Raw genomic sequence first — 18,937 nt, 5'->3', positions numbered from 1 at the left:
TTGGTTTATTATTAGCTTGGTAATTGATGTTGGTGATGGAGTATAATGCTATACGATGATTAGTGATAATTGACAAGGTATTAAGAAATGAACATGTATATGTGTTGAATGATGATGATCTTGTTGGTTAGTTGAGTAATTTGTATATGAGATTGTGTATATAGGAGTATAATTGATTGAGTTGGGATGTGGAGGTTTTGGCATTTTAAATGGTATGTTGTTGTGCTGGATACATGTATAGGAAGTGGGAATTGAGTTTGGTTTTAATGAAAATTGAGGTTTGAGGTTTTTTGTGAAAAACTGATTTTTAGCCGAACTTCGGTGAGCCATAACTTGGCTTCCAGAACCCAATTTGTTTCAAACTTGTTTCTTTTGAAAATTGGGTCTGTGAAGTTTACGCCGTTTAAAAAACGAATGAAAAATATTTTAAAACGAAAAAGTTATGCGCGTCGGAAGTTCGGAGGGCGAAACTGAAATTCTGCAGACTTAGCCATTTCTGGTCAATCTGCAGTGTATGCGTATGCATACCCTTCATTGTACATGCGTACACGGACAAGGCTATGCGTACGAGAAATGGGCAAAAATGCATGCCCATGAGTACGCTTGGCCCACGTGTACACGTGACATTTCAGTAATGCACTCCCACGCGTACGCGTGACCCCTGTTCTCAGCAAATGGGATTTTAGTGCTTTAAACATGATTTTAAACCTCTAAACCTCTATTTTCTACTCTTCTAACCCTAGATCTTAGTAGTATGCCTAGTAGTAAGATGGAGCTAGGAATAGGTGGTAACTTGGAGATGAAGAAGTTTGAAAAGTGATGATTTAGGTATGAGGAGGAAGGGTGCATATGTATATATATATATATATATATATATATATATATATATATATATATATATATATATATATATATATATATATATATATATATATACTACTTGAATTATGAAACTGGCTAAAGAAAGGAATAAATGTTACATCTAAGTACTCTTTTTCGAAAGTGCGACCCCAGGAGATGGTGGAAGGTGAGGATCCCCTTCCTTGTTCCTCCTGGTATTGTAAAATCGCCCCCAACGAGATGGTGGGAGGTTAGAATCCCCTCCTTTGTTCCTCCTACGCATATGAGAACGTACCTTCTAGGTAGATGCAAAGGTTGTGGTCTCGGCCCACTTACTCTAGGTTGGTTAGTATAGAGGCTCCCCGGGTAGACACAAGCGTTGTGGTTTCGCCCCACTTGCTCCGGGTTATGATGAGTTATGTGAAAAAATGCAATATTATGATGTATAAGTGATGTTATAGACATATAAATGATTATGAAATGTTAATGAATGAATGTGAAATGATTATCTAAGATACGAGTTTTCTTGGGTAAAGTACCGTGGCTTGCCACCACGTATTCCAGGTTGAGACTCGATACTCTGTTGATCATATGTCGTAAGTGTGGCCGGACACTGTGAAAGTTCCGGATGAGCTTGCCCCCAGCGATAATTCATATTCAAAAAATCTTTAAAATTAGTGTTTTAATTCGTTGAAAGAACTGAAGATTGATGGTTTAGAAGTTATAATAAATACTCGTTGTAAGTATAGTTACTAAACCAAGCAATCAACCTTTCTTACAAAAGTTTTGGTTGTCACAAGTAACAAACCCCTTTTAAAATTGATAACCGAAGTATTTCAACCTCGGGTCGTCTTCTCAAGGAATTGCAGGGAGGTGTTCTTATTATTGGTTATGAATTTGTAAATTGGGGGTTTTTAATGTATAAGATAAAAAGCGAGAATAGTAAATGGCAAGAAAGTAAATTGTATTAAATTAAATAGATAATAAAACTCTTGGCAAGGTATAAAAACTGGAAGTCCTATCCTGGTTATCCTTATCAATTGTAATGAGAATCGGATTTTTCTCCCACTTTGTTAACCTCTAATTATGAAGGTAAGTTAAGTGGATGAATTAATTCTGATTCCTCAAGTCCTAGTCTTTCCTTGGGAAAAGTTAGAGTTAGTGGAACTCGAATTAATTCTTGAAGAATTCCAATTTTCAATTAACAATGAGTTTGATAACTCAAGAGTCTCCAATGACTCAACCAAAGCCAAAAGGGAAAAATCCAAATTATTTATATAATAAATAAAAGAAAGCAATCATAATTCTGAAATACCTCAACTAGCACTAATAAAGATATCAAATGTAACATGGAAGAGTTCATAAATTAAATTAGAAAAACAAATAAAAGGAACATTGAACCTATGATGAAGAAGAAATAATCTTAAATCCTAAAACTAAATCCTAAGAGAGAGGAGAGAACCTCTCTCTCTAAAAACTATATCTACACCTAAAATTGTGAATGTGCAAGCTTATTTTTATGGATGGATGTATTCTCCCACTTTATAGCCTCTAATCTGTATTTTTTGGGCCGAGAACTGGGTCAGAAACAGCCCAGAAATTGCTGGAGAAGAAATCTGCCACGCTGATTTTCGGAACTGCGATGCGTCCGCATGGATCACACGTTTGCGTCGCCTAGCGTCAGGGCAACTATGGCATATTATATATCAAATCGAAGCCCCGGACGTTAGCTTTCCAACTCAACTGGAACCGCGTCGTTTGGACCTCTGCGGCTAAAGTTATAGTCGTTTGAGTGCAAAGAGGTCAGGCTGGGCAGCTTAGCAATTTCTCCAACTTCTTGTATTCCTTCCACTTTTGCATGCTTCCTTTCCATCCTCTAAGCCATTCCTGCCCTGTAATCTCTGAAAACACTTAACACACATATCAAGGTATCTAATGGTAATAAGAGAGGATTAAACATAGGGAACTTAAGGCCAAAGAAGCATGTTTTCAATCAAAGCACATAATTAGGAAGGCAAATGTAAAACCATGCAAATAGTAAGAATAAGTGGGTAAAGAGTTGATAAAATCCACTCAATTGAGCATAAGATAAACCATAAAATAGTGGTCTATCAACCTCCCCACACTTAAACAATAGCATGTCCTCATGCTAAGCTCAAGAGAAACTATAAAGGGGTGAAGAGGAATGGTAGAATGTATGAAATGCAACTTATGAATGCAACTAAATACAAAATGTTTCTACCTACTTGGTTAAAAGTAAATAAGCTTTTCAAGACAAATATAAATCAAATTCCACTAATCTAAATCATACAATAAAAGACAAGTAAACTTGTAGGAAGATAGTTTATGAAAGCAGGGAACATATAATTAAGCATTGAACCCTTACTAGTAGTGTATATGCACTCTAATCACTCAAGTGTACAGGATAATTTACTCTACTCTTCTCTAATCATGCTTTCTAAACTTTGTTCTTCATCTAACCAATCAACAAATATTTAATGTACCAATGCAAACATCATGAGGTCTTTTCAAGGTTGTAATGGGGCTAAGGTAAGGGTGAGGGTATATATATATATGGTTAAGTGAGCTATAAATTGAATCTTTAATTAACCTAAGCTTTCACCTAACATACATATTCTCTATATAATTCTAATTCATGCCTAGCTACCCAAAATTCTCACTTTTGTATCACATACTCATGTATCAACTTTTCTTTAATTTTATCACATACGCATTAATTTTTTTCATTAATTTAACATTGGGATAATTTTGTCCCCTTATTTAATTTGCTCTTTTTCTTTTCTTTTTCTCTTTCGCTTTTTTTTCCTTTTTTTTCTTTTTTTCTTTTTTTAAATAGAAAAATAAACATAACTTATCAATGCACATAGATTTTTAATTTTTCTAGTCTCACATGAGTAGGTACCCAAATTCCAAATATTTTATCAAATTAAAAATATAACACATTCCCTTATTAACCCATGTTCCCATAATTTCCCCACACTTAGTTGATGCACAATCTCTATCTTAAGCTAACCAAAGATTCAATTGGGGCATTTACTTTGTTTTCTGCTTAAGGCTAGTGATGTGGTAAAATATAGAATAAATGGGATTAAAAAGGCTCAAGGTGGCAAACAAATGTGATTGAAAAGGTAGGCTTATTTGGGATAAGTGAGTAAAAATCAAATAATGGCCTCAATCATATGCAAGCATGTAAATACACTAAATATTGGACATATAGAATGGAACAAAGCAAACGTTGCAATCATAGTGAAGAAAACACACAAGAATAAAAATTTATGGTTAAATAATGTAATCATGTAAATAAGCTCAAAATCTCACAGGTTGTGTGTTCTTTGGCTCAAAAACCATGTTCCAAATACAACTTCAAACAAGTTTTAACATAAAATTTTTTTTCAATTTAAATTAGTGAAAATTTTCAAAGATAGGGTCTTAAAAGAATTTTATTACTTTAACTAAATGCACAAAATCAAATAAACATGCAATCAAATATGCAGATGCAACAATGAACAAATAAAGAAAATAAGAGTATTGGTGTTGAAAAGAAGGTAACTAACCCATGGAGATCGGTATCGACCTCCCCACACTTAAAGATTGCACTGTCCTCGGTGCATGCTAAGATGTGCAAGTGGACGGGGGTTGTGGATCCTCAGCTGGGGCTCTTTTTGTTCCTTTCCTTGCCGGTGGTTTGGAAGTAGCTTTCTCTTTACCTTTCTTGGTGGCCATCCTGAAAAGGGAAGAAGAAAGTAACTTAAATTCAAAGGGATAGAGCAAGGAAGAGAATAGGAGAGGTGGTAATTAATGCACATTAAAAGATAAATGATGTTGACACATGGTCATGACTACATGTGAAAAATCATAAACGGGAATATAGCAGTGCATATGAAGACAATTAAATGCAAGGTGTTTATTAGCATGCAGGCAAAGGCATGAGTAGCATAGATCAAGCTTTTAATGTCCAATTTAAATTACTAAGTCTTTCATACTAACAACCTGTTTGTAAGAACAATTATATTAAATTAATAAAATATAAAAAGGGAATTTGTGAAAAACGGACATCAGAATAGTAGAATGGAATAATCTAGAAAAATGCATAATGCCATATGAGCTTTTTCACAAACACATAGCATGCATGGTAAATAAGCTATTGAAAGTATTAAATTGAACATGCAAGCAACCCTTTAAAAAGTAATATATAATTGTCAAACAAATCTTGAATAATCCATAAAAATATATAAAAAATAATGACCCAAATAAATTGCTAACACCAATGAAAGTAATGCAATGAATGAAAGTATGCAAATAAATTAAATGAAATAGAATGGAAGTGAAGAAGGATGATTAAGAAAAAGGAAGTGGGAAAGAAAGAAGAAAGAAGAAAAGATAGAAGAAATTAGGATTAGAGAAGAAGAGATAAGATAATTGGCACTAATCTGGATAGATTGTGTGATGCTGGCGACGCGGTCGCGTGGGTGACGCGGTCGCGTTGTGCGCGATAAGGTCAGGCAACGCGGACGCGTGGCCTGATTTGTGCGATTGGCGAGTGCAGCCTCGCGCTCACACAACTCTCTGTTCAAAACTTAGTTTTGCCAAAATCCAGGGTGACGCGGTCGCGTGGTCGACACGATCGCGTGAGTGGCCATCATAGGGATATGACGCGGATGCGTGAGCCATGCGTCCGCGTGGTAAGGCTTATGCGATCAGCACCAGTCCAGCACCACTCTCACACAACTTTCGGTCGTGCAACCTTTCTTACGTCGATTTCCAGGTCACGCGGCCGCATGGGTGACGCGGTCGCGTGGGAGTCATTTTTCCCACATAACGCAGACGCGTCAGCGACGCTACCGCATCGCGTGCGTGCTTCTCTTTTTTTTTTTTTTATGCAGGATGCAAAATGATATGGATGTTATGAGAAATTCCAGGTTCAATGAAATAAAATAAAATAAAACTCAAACAAAACGAAATAAAATTAAAAGTAAAATTGAAAAGGAACGATCATACCGTGGTGGGTTGTCTCCCACCTAGCAGTTTTAGTTAAAGTCCTTAAGTTGGACATTTGGTGAGCTCCCTGTTATGGTGGCTTGTGCTTGAACTCATCCAGGAATCTCCACCAATGTTTGTGATTCCAATGGCCTCCGGGATCCCAAATAAGGCACGTAAAGCCCTTGAGCAGTTTTAAACAGGTTCTCAGGCTTCCAGTGTGCTGAATGTCAGAACAGACTCCAGGATCCCAAACTTTGCTTTTACACCCTTCTTTGTGTTGATCATCATGATTCCATCCGGGTAGCAAGCAATCTGAATTCTCACTAAAGCGGCCAAACAACTTCCTAGACCCATTCAGTTGAGTTTTACACCAACCTTTGCGTTTAAACTTAAAGCTTCCAACCATAATGAACCTTGCAGGACAATTCTTACCACTGACCATCTTCCTCTTACTCTTTATGCCACAAAGAGCTCTAAGTTGACCATCCATCTCCAGTAGCCCATATTCAAGTGGGATTAGAAAGCTAAGGAATATGAATTTTACCCACTTGAATGTTGTGAAGGATGATGGCAACTTAGGGGAGGGGTCTCTAATAACTTTGGCAAGGTGATTTCAAGCTCCACTCCCTTGTGCTCTTTGACAACTTCCACTTCTTTGCAAGCTTCTTCAATTTCAACCTCTTCTTCTTGGTAGCTTTCTTCCAATTTAATCTCTTCTTCATTGCTTACCGAGGGCATGGGAGGCTGTGCTTCTTCTTCTTTAATCTCCATCTCTTGATCGACCTCTTCCAAGTCCTTAATATGCATTGGAGGTTGTACACCCTCCTCAGCATCAATTTCAATCGCCTTGGAAGGAGGTTCTATAACCTGACTTTCCCATGGAGGTTCAGCATCTCCTAAGTCTGCAACTACCTCTTCTTCTTCAATAATTCCGGCTTCCTCCACTTGTTCCAGTACAAATTCATGCTCCTTACTGTCCACCGGAGTTTCTAATGTCTCCTTCATGCTACGTTCTTCATTAGATTGTCCACATGAAGCCATGGGGGTTTCTTGAGTGTCCGAACGTCGGGAAGCTAATTGATTTATTGCTTGATTCAATTGATGAAGTGTGGCATTAAATTTTTCAATTGTTTCTTTGAGTTGCTTCGTTGATGCTTGGGGTGATGGATATGGACATGATGCATAGGGAGGTGGTGGTTCTTGGGAGTAATTGGGTTGGAATTGGGGTGGTTCTATATATGGTTCATATGGTTCATAAGGTGGTTGGTATGGTGGATGAGGGTTAGGATCATATGGAGGTGAATGGTGGTAGTTGGCTTGTGAGTGTGGTGGTTCAAAGTTGTGTTGAGGAAATGGTTCATAGGCATATGGTGGTGGTTGTTGATAGTCCATTGGAGGTGGTTGTCGCCAAGAGGGTTGATCAAATCCTTGTGGCTCCTCCCATCTTTGATTGTTCCAACCTTGATGCCTGTTCTCATTGTAATTTCTTCTTCCTGCAACATAATTGTAACCAGACTCATAGCGATGGGGGTGAGAGTTCATAGTAGCAAATAAAAATTAAAAACGAAAATAAAAAAATTGAAGTTAAAAGGTTATTGAAATTTAAATTTTGAACTTTAAAATTTGAAGTTTGAAATTTGAAATTTGAAAAATTTTTAAATTTGAATTTTTAAATTTTAAAATTTGAATTTTCAAAAAGTCAACAGTATGAGATAAAAATTTGAAAAAGATTTAAATTTTGAAAAGGTTTGATTTTTAAAATTTTAAATCTAAAATTTTAAATTTTTGAAATTTAAATATTGAATTTTGAAATTTCATTTTTTTGAAATAAGATAAGATAACATTTTGAAAAAGATATAATTTTTTGAAAAAGATTTGAATTTTGGGAAATTGAATTTTGAAATTTTAAATTTTGAGTTTTAAATTTTGAATTTTTGAATTTAGTGAGGAAAGAGAAAAACAATAAAATGACACCAAACTTAAAATTTTTAGATCAAAACGAAGAAAACAACTAAGAACAACTTGAAGATCAGGATGAACACAAAGAACAAATTTTTGAAAAATTTTTAATAACTAGATAAAAACCAATAACCTCTTAATTTATGAAAAAGCAAAAATAAAAACAAAAATAAAAACAAATAAACAAGTAAAAAGTAAATATTTACAATAACCAATAATAAGGCACACGTTTGCAATTTTCCGGCAACGGCGCCATTTTGAAAGAACTGAAGATTGATGGTTTAGAAGTTATAATAAATACTCGTTGTAAGTATAGTTACTAAACAAAGCAATCAACCTTTCTTACAAAAGTTTTGGTTGTCACAAGTAACAAACCGCTTTTAAAATTGATAACCGAAGTATTTCAACCTCGGGTCGTCTTCTCAAGGAATTACAGGGAGGTGTTCTTATTATTGGTTATGAGTTTGTAAATTGGGGGTTTTTAATGTATAAGATAAAAAGCGAGAATAGTAAATGGCAAGAAAGTAAATTGTATTAAATTAAATAGATAATAAAACTCTTGGCAAGGTATGAAAATTGGAAGTCCTATCCTGGTTATCCTTATCAATTGTAATGAGAATTGGATTTTTTTCCCACTTTGTTAACCTCTAATTATGAAGGTAAGTTAAGTGGATGAATTAATTATGATTCCTCAAGTCCTAGTCTTTCCTTGGGAAAAGTTAGAGTTAGTGGAACTCGAATTAATTCTTGAAGAATTCCAATTTTCAATTAACAATGAGTTTGATAACTCAAGAGTCTCCAATGACTCAACCAAAGCCAAAAGGGAAAAATCCAAATTATTTATATAATAAATAAAAGAAAGCAATCATAATTCTGAAATACCTCAATTAGCACTAATAAAGATATCAAATATAACATGGAAGAGTTCATAAATTAAATTAGAAAAATAAATAAAAGGAACATTGAACCTGTGATGAAGAAGAAATAATCGTAAATCCTAAAACTAAATCCTAAGAGAGAGGAGAGAACCTCTCTCTCTAAAAACTACATCTACCCCTAAAATTGTGAATGTGAAAGCTTATTTTTATGAATGGATGCATTCTCCCACTTTATAGCCTCTAATCTGTGTTTTTTGGGCCGAGAACTGGGTCAGAAACAGCACAGAAATTGCTGGAGAAGAAATGTGCCACGCTGATTTTCGGAACTGCGACGCGTCTGCATGGAGCACGCGTTCGCATCACCTAGCGTCAGGAAAACTATGGCATATTATATATCAAACTGAAGCCCCAGACGTTATCTTTCCAACGCAACTAAAATCGCATCGTTTGGACTTTTGTAGCTAAAGTTATAACCATTTGAGTGTGAAGAGGTCAGGCTGGACAGTTTAGCAATTTTTCCAACTTCTTGTATTCCTTCCACTTTTGCATGCTTCCTTTCCATCCTCTAAGCCATTCCTGCCCTGTAATCTCTGAAAACACTTAACACACATATCAAGGCATCTAATGGTAATAAGAGAGGATTAAACATAGGGAACTTAAGGCCAAAGAAGCATGTTTTCAATCAAAGCACATAATTAGGAAGGCAAATGTAAAACCATGCAAATAGTATGAATAAGTGGGTAAAGAGTTGATAAAATCCACTCAATTGAGTACAAGATAAACCATAAAATAGTGGTTCATCATTCGTATTCTAAACATTTTTACTTTATCCAATTATAAAATTTAATTTTCTACTTTTCTTGGCTCATAATTAATTTATTAGTTAATTATTTACTAATTAATAAGGTTTTAAATTATTATTATTATTATTATTATTATTATTATTATTATTATTATATTGATATTTTATTTTTATCTGCTTTAATTAAAATAAAGATTTGTTTAATAATATTATTATCGAGTTCAAAATCTGCCAGTATGAGTAAATATCGATACTTTTCGGTGAACTTAGCTTTGCTAATGCTTCATCATATATCTTCTATTCTTATAATCATTATGTTATTCATTTCATTTATATTAGTAACTCATATATATTTACCTTTATATATATATATATATATATATATATATATATATATATATATCATTACTTGTGTTTTAATATATCCAACTTTTATAGTTATCTATTTAAGATATTTATAACTTGAATTGCTGACTCAACAGTTTCAGGACGTGACACATGCCCCCCTTCCTTAACACATCATCAGTATCATCATTAATCATCTTATCTTCTTTATTTCAATGAACCATTAGGAAAAGAAAAGAGAGAGACCATGAGTGGGAGAAGAAAGAAACCATGACCTCCATAAATTTTCGAGTTTGATTTCTTGAGCTCTGCAACTTCAATAAAAAATCTAATCCGATTAAAGTGTTCGTATTTTCCTCCTCTTCATGTTGACGTCACTTTTGTTCGGGAGAAATCGAAAATGAAGCTGCTATCCCCTGTGCATGGTTCGGCCAAATGTGAGGAGAAGGTGGATTACTACTTGATGCGACCCGGTACACTTGCCGGTGAGTTTGTGTGGAATCGTTTTTCCCTCATCACAACCAAAGCAAAGAGAGTAAAATAATTAAATACAATAGCAAAGAAAAATTTTAAAAAGAAACAAAAGAGAAAGAAGAGAAATGCAACTTTGAAAGAGGGAGAAAGTGATATTGAGTATAAGTGAGAAAAGGATAAGAGAAAGAGAAAAGAGAGGAGAGATAAAAGAGGAGAGAGAAATGTGGGACCATTGGAGGTGGTGGTCGCCGGTGGTTGAAGTAGACGGTGGTGGTGGGCGGAGAAGAGGTAGTAAAGAGAAGGGAGAAAAAAGGAAGAAAGGGAAGAAGAAAGAAAAAAATGGAGACAACAGGGCAGTGTGCCCTGCTAGCTGCGTCAGGAATGTAACGTGCGTGCCTCACCCACGCGTACGCATGGCGTGCAGGAAATAGAAGGGACGTGTAAGCGTCGACCACGCCTACGCGTGGAAAGCAGAATTGAGAGGGGACGCATACGCGTCAGCTGACGCGCACACATGTAGTGAGATTATGCTCCTCGCACAAAGGCATCACAAAACTCGTGCAACTCTCTGGTTTTTGTACCAGGAGTTGCGAACTCAGCAAATGACACGTACACGTCACCCACACTCATGCGTGGGTGTGCGAGATAGACCAGTGACGCGTACGCCTCACCGACGCGTATGCGTGGGAAGTATTATGCTCCCAGCACGAAATTAGCACAGTTCAATCACAACTCTCTGGTTTTTGTACCAGGAGTTGTAGCATTGCAATTGATGCGTACGTGTCGTCCACGCCCATGCGTGGGTCGACTTTTTTTTTAAACAACATGAGGGAGACAATTATAGCACACTCTTGGCATTCATTCAAGCTAGATACTTCAAAAACACTTAGAATTTCAGGAAATACTCAAAATCAAACATTTTTCTTCAAACTTGCCAATTTAACCAATACCAAGATCAATGAAATCCTCATGAAGACTCTAACAAGCACAACAAAATCAAACAACATCAAGAACAATTAAACAAATTCAACAAAATCAAACAAGGACCCTAAAACTACATGCAACAAACTGTATACAAGGAGGATCATACCATGGTGGGGTCTCTCCCACCTAGCACTTTTCTTTAACGTCTTTAAGTTGGACGGTCATGAGCTTGAGATCATCTTTTTGGAACATCCTCAAGGGAATCCATCTTGTCCTTCTTGTTGGCCTTGGTAAGAGTGTCCTTTAATGGGAGATGCTTCCACTTGTCAATTGAACCATGATTGGGTGCCTTGTTTACATGAGGATATGGAAGTTGTGGATCCTTCCTATTTTCCTTGCTAACTCCTCTTATACCCAAATTTCTATTGACATTTATCTCACCATCACTTCTAAAGTGTTCTTCAACTACATCATCTTCAACAATGTCACAACCAAAAATTAAATGTACCTCTAGAGGTTGCCTCATGGTTTCCTCCAAATTGAACTTCACCACCTTCCCTTTGGCTTCAAATGAGTAATCCCCAGAAAATGTATCTAATTTAAACCGAGTAAGATGGAGGATGGCCTATCCGAATCAATGGGAGGTGTCTCTAGGATATGAAAATCCACTGGAAAGATTAAGTCCTAAATTCTCACCAATACATTGTCAGCAATACCCACAACTGAAATTATGCTCTTGTCTGCAAGCACAAACCTAGCTCCGGATCGCCTCAACATTGCAAGGTTCAACTTCTTATAAATCGAGAGTGGCATAATGCTCACACACGACCATAAGTCGCACATGCAATCCTTAAGTTGAATCTCACCAATCATACAAGATACCAAGCAAGGACCGGGATCACTATATTTTTCAGGAAAATCATCCATCACAGAAGAAACAAAATTAGCTAATGGATTCATCCCTAGTCTACCAATCTTATCTTTATCGGTGCATACATCCTTGAGGAACTTAGCATATTTCAAAACTTGATGTACGGCATCAAAGAGTGGAATAGTTACCTCTACATTCTTGAAGATTTGCACAATGTTGGGATCAAGCTCCTCATGCTTCTTGGCCTTCTTGACTAACGTAGGGAAAGGTATAGGAATTTATTCCTCTAAGGTGCTCTTCTGCTTCGGTTCCTTGGCCCTCAATTGTTCTTCTTCTTCCTTTGCAACTTCTTCTTCCTTTTCATCTTCATCTATCTCCATTGTTTCACCAACTTCTATATTAGGAACATCCTTTGCTAACTTGATGGGCTTGAGTTCAACTTCCTCAAGCATTGTACCACTCCTCAAGGTGATTGCATTGATGCTACCCCCTTGGGCTTGGGATAGGTTGGGAAGGAAGGTTGGATGAGCTAGCGGCTTGGTTGGTGTTGGTGGTGTTGGTAGGAGGTAAGGTTAACCTTGAGAGAATCTCGGCTATGGAAGACATTTGAGCACTCATAGTGCTAACTTGTGCATTGAGAGTTCTATTGTTCTCTTCATGTTTCTCCATCATAGCCCTAAGTCTCTCTTTCTTGGTAGAATGCACGGTTAAAGTCATCACCTTGGTTGGTGGAAGAAGAAGAGGGTTGATTGGTTTGTTGTCTTTGGTGAGGCGTTTGGTATGCATGGTTGTTGTTTTGGTTTTGTTGTGAGTGTTGGTATGGTTGGTTATGGTGGTTTTGGTTGTGGTATTAGGAAGAAGGTTGGTTGTTGTTGTGGTAATGAAAAGAAGAGTTGCCTTGGTTCCATCTTTGATTGTGGTTGTTTCCTTGAGCATTGTCCCTCCACCCTTGATTGGAACTATTACCATGAGAGTAATTGTTTTGGCCTTGAGATTGATAGGGTGGACGGTTGTTATAGTTCACATTGGCCACCACAAGAGTGTAATCCCCTTGGACTTCATGGCAATGGTTGGTGTAATGTGCGGTATTAGAGCATAAATCACATACTCTAGGAGGTCCTTCAAGTTGGAGGATTTGAGGTGGGGCTTGGATGGCTTGGATTGATTGAAATGCCTTTTGTTCTTTGTGAATCTCTGTGAGGAGAGTGGTCATGTTGATGAGGGAAAATCAATTCTACACAAACTAACCGGCAAGTGTATCGGGTCGCATCAAGTAGTAAAACTCACGAAAGTGAGGTCGATCCCACAGGGATTGATGGATCAAGCAATTTTAGTTGGGTGATAAATTTAGTTGAGCTAACAGTTGATGATATGAGTGAAATTTGATTAACAAAAAGTAGATTGCAAGAAAGGTAGAGTGCAGAATGTAGATTGACAGAAAAGTAAATGGCAGAAAGCTTAAATGACTGAAACTTAAAGTACAAGAAATTTAAAAGAGCTGAAACTTAAATTACAAGAAAGGTAAATAACTGAATCTTAAATTGCAGGAGAGTAGAAGTGCAAAAACTTAAATGACAATGAAACTTCAATTGCATGAATTATAAAGGGATTTGGGTGTTGGGAATCAAAACAAAACTGGACAGTGTAAATTGCAGTAAAATCAGAGAGATCTAAGTTGAAGAAATTCAAAGAAAGTGATTCATCAGGGATCGGAGATATCATAATCCTTCATAAATCAATTGGATCTCAACTCCTTTCTCAATTATATGGTAGATCTATGTCAAATTGAAATTGATTGGATCCCAATTCCTTGGCAATCTAATCTCTCTAATCACAACCAATCTTGCTAATTCCTTGATCTAATTGTCATGAGAAGAGGTTAAGTGCATACTCTCATCCATAAGCCACACTAACTCTCAGGATCTCAATTCCTCCTGAATAGTGTTGATCAAGAGAGTAGTGAAGGATAGAGCTCCAATTCTAATGCAAGTGATTCCCCTTCCGAGGCTCACACAAGCATTCATTGAATTAAACCCCCTTCCGAAGTGAGTAATTCACAATCAAAATAGAAGATACCCAATAGCTACACAAATGGATAGAAAAGAAGAAGGATTTCAATGATTCAGTGAAATTACAATAGAGCTCCTCCCCCTAATGAATTTGGGGTTCAGTTCATCATTGCTCTAGTACAAAACAAAAAATAAAAAGTGCAGAACATGAAGAACAAAAGGAAAATAAAATAGAAAATAAGTGCAGAGTGTTTCTGTTTGAGTCCCTAACTTTCTTGCCTTCCAATTTTCAATCCACTAACTAGCCTCGTTCTGAAATGAAATTTTCCTCCCTTTATACACTTTCCAATTCAGTTATCAAGTACTTGGAGTGGGCTTTTTGGCCTTTGTTGAAGTGGGTCAGGAAAGGTCCGTATTGGTGCTTCCATGCAACTTCAGGAGAACGTAGCATTCTGAAAGAGAGCGCAACATTCATTCACCGACGCGTATGCGTCTCCTGCGCGTGCGTGTCCTTGCCTGTTCAGTGCTCATCATGCGTACGCGTGCTGCACGCCCACGCGTCCTTTAGTAGTGCTCTCCAAACGAGCATAGCGCTCTTGCAAACAACGCTCCTCCACGCGTACGCGTCACCCACGCATACGCGTGGCCTTCAGAAAACCATTTCCACGCTGCTGCTTGCTTTACCCGTCCGTGTGCTTTTTCTAAAACGCCCCTCGGTGGCAAATTTTGGATCCCAATTTTTGAAAGTGTCGCAGGCGCTCATTTAGAGAGAATGTAGCGCTCTCTTGTAACGAGTGCTGATCATACCCACGCGTACGCGTCATGCACGCGTATGCGTGGATCTTCCAAAAAGCTTGTTTTACGCGTAAGTGTCCTGTACGCATGCGCGTCGCCAGAGAGCGTAGCGTTCTTTGAAATGGAGCGTGGCACCAATATTCAAGTTGCAGGAGAACGTAGCGTTCTCCAAATGAGTGCTACGTTCTTCTGCCCTGCCTCTTTCTGTGCTTTTCCTTTTTATCTTTTCACCTGCCATCAATCAAACATGCAATCAAAGCCTTGCCAAAATTATAAGATTTTGCATCATTCATAATAATCACATAACTCTTGCAGAAATCTCATGATAATGCACAAAATTAACAATGTTTGATTAAATAAAGACAAACATGAAATTTCCACTCAAACACTTACTTATTGCCTAAGAAATGCATGAAACCTAATGAAAACAGGTAAAAATGGCTAGTAAAACATGCACAAAATGACATGTCATCACAACACCAAACTTAAATATTGCTTGTCCCTAAGCAAGCAGTAGAACATGAGAAAAATGAAAGAAAACAGAAAAGTATATTTGTCCTTATTTGAAAGCATTCAACCTAAGTTCATGGGGTTTCATGCATACTGTAATTGAAGCTTTACTTTTATTAGTTTTCAGGATTGAGATGTTCTTTTAAGTGCTAACTGAGTTGCTGCTGTGAACCTTGTTATTCATCCATCCTTGGTGTTTAATTTTTTTTCTGTTTTTCTTTTGCTGAGAAGCTTACACTTTTATTTGCAGCTAAGTGTTATGTGTTGCAGCAACTTTTTAGCTTTGTTTCTCAATCAACACATACACACCACAGACACTTGGCTTACAATTCTACTTAAGAACATTGATGCCCAGCACCTCTTTGGGTTACTAAATGCCTTGTAATTAGGTTGCTCTTGATTGTGGATTTTCGGTTGATAATCCCGGATTAGTTAATCCAAGTTACCAAATTTTAAAATACTCCTCAGAACCTAATCATCCAATAGATCCTAATACAATAGCACCACAGGCATGTGTCTTAAGGTCCAAGCTATTGGTGTCTAGCTTTATTATTTGTTTCTTTCATTTTTTTTGTTAACAATTCTTCGCTTTTCCTCCTTTCCTTTTTATGCTTTCTTTTTTCAAGGATCTTTATTCACCAAGATTACACAGATAGCAGCCAAGTTTATACTTAAAAAGAACACTCTACCCATCTTCTTTATTAGTGAGCTTACTTGAACAATCTAGCACATACCACCACTGAACTTTATTTTCATTCCTATCAAATTAGACAGTTTTCACTTTCTGTTTCAATATTTTCTTTTATTTATGCAGAGAGGAGCAAGACATGAATTTAAGTAGGTGTATATAAAGCAGTCATTCCAGCTAAACCACTGATAAACCCCGATTTCGTGATTTATATTGTGCTTATTTTGGGGAATTTTACCACCTTTTTCCACATTTATTCAATGAAATAGCATGGTTTTGTAATTCTTCATTGAATTTTGCTTAAGTGCAAAAACATGCTTTTTAGGCCCTAATTTGGTGATTTTAATTCACTTTAATTCCATTCGATGTCTTGATATGTGTGTCAAGTGATTTCAGGTTTATAAGACAAGTATTGGATGGAAGAAATGAGTAGAAAAGAATACAAAGGGGAGAATGCATGAAGAAACAAAGATTGGGAATGCATCAAAGGACGCGCATGCGTACAAGGCGCGCATGCGCAAAAGTGGTCTTGCCTATAGACGCGCACGCGTACTTGTCGCGTTCGCGCGAATGGAGAATTTGCCAATTGACGCGCACGCGCACATGGCACGGACGCGCCAATACTCTTACATGGCCCACTTAAAGGCAAAACGCTGGGGGCAATTTCTGAGCTGCCCATGCCCAAATCTAACTTGTTTCTGAGTGTATTTCATGCAGAATTGAAGTCCAAGCAAATGGGGAGCAATTGTTTGTAGTGTAGCATCATGTAGTTTAGTTTCTAGAGAGAGAAGCTCCCTCTTCTCTCTAGAATTAGGATTCTTAGGATATTTCCATCTTAGATCTAGGTTTAATTCATGCTTTGATTTACTTTTCCTTTTGCAATACTTCTTCTTCTACCTTTTCCTTTTCTAGTTTTGCATTAATTCATGTACTTCTCTACTTTTATGTTGATGCATTTTTGTTCTTCTATTTTCAATTCAATGTAATTTATGATTCATGTTCCTTTATTGTTGATTTGGTTTTGTTGTTGTTTAATTCCTTGCAATCGAGTAGTGTAGATTTACTTTCTTTGCTATTTTACTATGTTTTTCTTTTATGCCTTCCAAGTATTTGATGAAATGCTTGGTTGGATTTTAGAGTAGAATTTAGTGTTCTTGGATTTGGTAGAGTAATTAGTGATGCTTGAGTTATCTAATTCCCGTGTTGATTGATAATTAGACGTTGCTAATTGATTTGGATACCACTAAAGCTAGTCTTTCCCTTGGGAGTTGGCTAGGACTTGTGGAATCAAATTAATTCATCCACTTGACTTTCCTCCATGGTTAGAGGTTAACTAAGTGGTAGCAATGGATAATTGTGGTCACAATTGAGAAGGATAACTAGGATAGGACTTCTAATTCTCATTCCTTGTCAAGAGCTTTCTAGTTGTTAGTTTATTTTCATTGCCATTTACCTTTCATGCCTCTTATCAAAAACCCCAAAACATGCTCCATAACCAATAACAAGGCACTTTATTGTAATTCCTAGGGAGAACGACCCGAGGTTCCAATACTTCGGTTTATAAATTTAGGGGTTTGTACTAGTGACAAACAAATTTTTGTATGAAAGGACTATTGTTTGGTTTAGAAGCTATACTTTACAACGAGAATTCATTTGAGAATTCTAAACCACACAAAAATCTCAATCATCAAAATGGCGCCGTTGCCAGAGAGTTACAATAGTGTTATATTATTGGCTATTGTATATATTTTGAATAGCTTGATTTTTGGTTTCTTGTTAGTTTTTGCTAGTTATAGGACTTAGTTTTCTTTATTTCTTGTTAGCTTTTATTTTTGTTTTCTCTTTCATCATGAATTCTCATCACTTTGGCTGAGTGTGGTTCAAACTATGTTGTAGGAAATGGAAGCTTCAATGAGGATGTGCATCAAGATTTTGGAAATAAAAGATGGGAGGAGCCCCAAGCTTATGGACAACCTTCTTGGCAACAACCTCCTCCGGCTCCTTATGGGTACAATTCAAATCTTGGTGCATACCAATCTAATGTATATGATGACCCTCATTGTGGTTTTCAACCACAATCATCATATGCATATGAACTCCCTCCTCAACATAGCCCTCCACCACACTCACAAGCCTCATACCACCATTCACCTCCACATGATCCTAAACCATACCCACCATACCAACCACCATATGAACCATAGTTAGAGCCACTACCATCCCAATACCAATACTCCCAAGAACCACAAAGTCCACACACACCACCTCAAGAATTTCACCAATATGAACCACCTTCCGACTATAATACCTTTCCCTCAAACAATGAACCATCTCTTCCACCACAACCCTCCGATGAAGCCTTTATGCTAGAATTAAGGGATCTTGAATCTCATATCTTAAGGCAACACGAGAAGGATGAAAAGAAATTTGAGGAGTTAAGAGCAAAAATGGCTATCATGGTAGAAGCCATTGGCAACATAGTCTTATCCCGTCTAAGCCTATGCGATCAAGGCACTTCCATTGTGAAATGTGGAGAAGCAACCAATGAGCCTAGTGAGGGAGTGAACTTGAAGCTCCAAGGTGAAGAAGAGGAGTTAAAGCAAGAAATGCAACAAGAGGAGGAGGTAGAGATTATTGAACAAGAGAAAGTAGTGGTTGGAGCCTTAGGATATGTTGAGTACATAGAGGAAGTACAAATTGAAGAGCCTTCTTCCATGGAGTTCGAAGTTGATGTTGAGGAGGAGAGTGCACAACCTCCAAGGCACAATGTGATTGAAGAATTGGAGGAAGTGTTCCAATCAATAGGCCCTCCTATTTATGATGACTCCGCATCAACATATG

The sequence above is a fragment of the Arachis hypogaea genome, chromosome 15 (assembly GCF_003086295.3).
Source record: "Arachis hypogaea cultivar Tifrunner chromosome 15, arahy.Tifrunner.gnm2.J5K5, whole genome shotgun sequence".
Classification (NCBI taxonomy): Eukaryota; Viridiplantae; Streptophyta; class Magnoliopsida; order Fabales; family Fabaceae; genus Arachis; species Arachis hypogaea.
The sequence above is the reverse complement of the archived record's forward strand: the minus strand, read 5'-3'. Positions refer to the sequence as shown.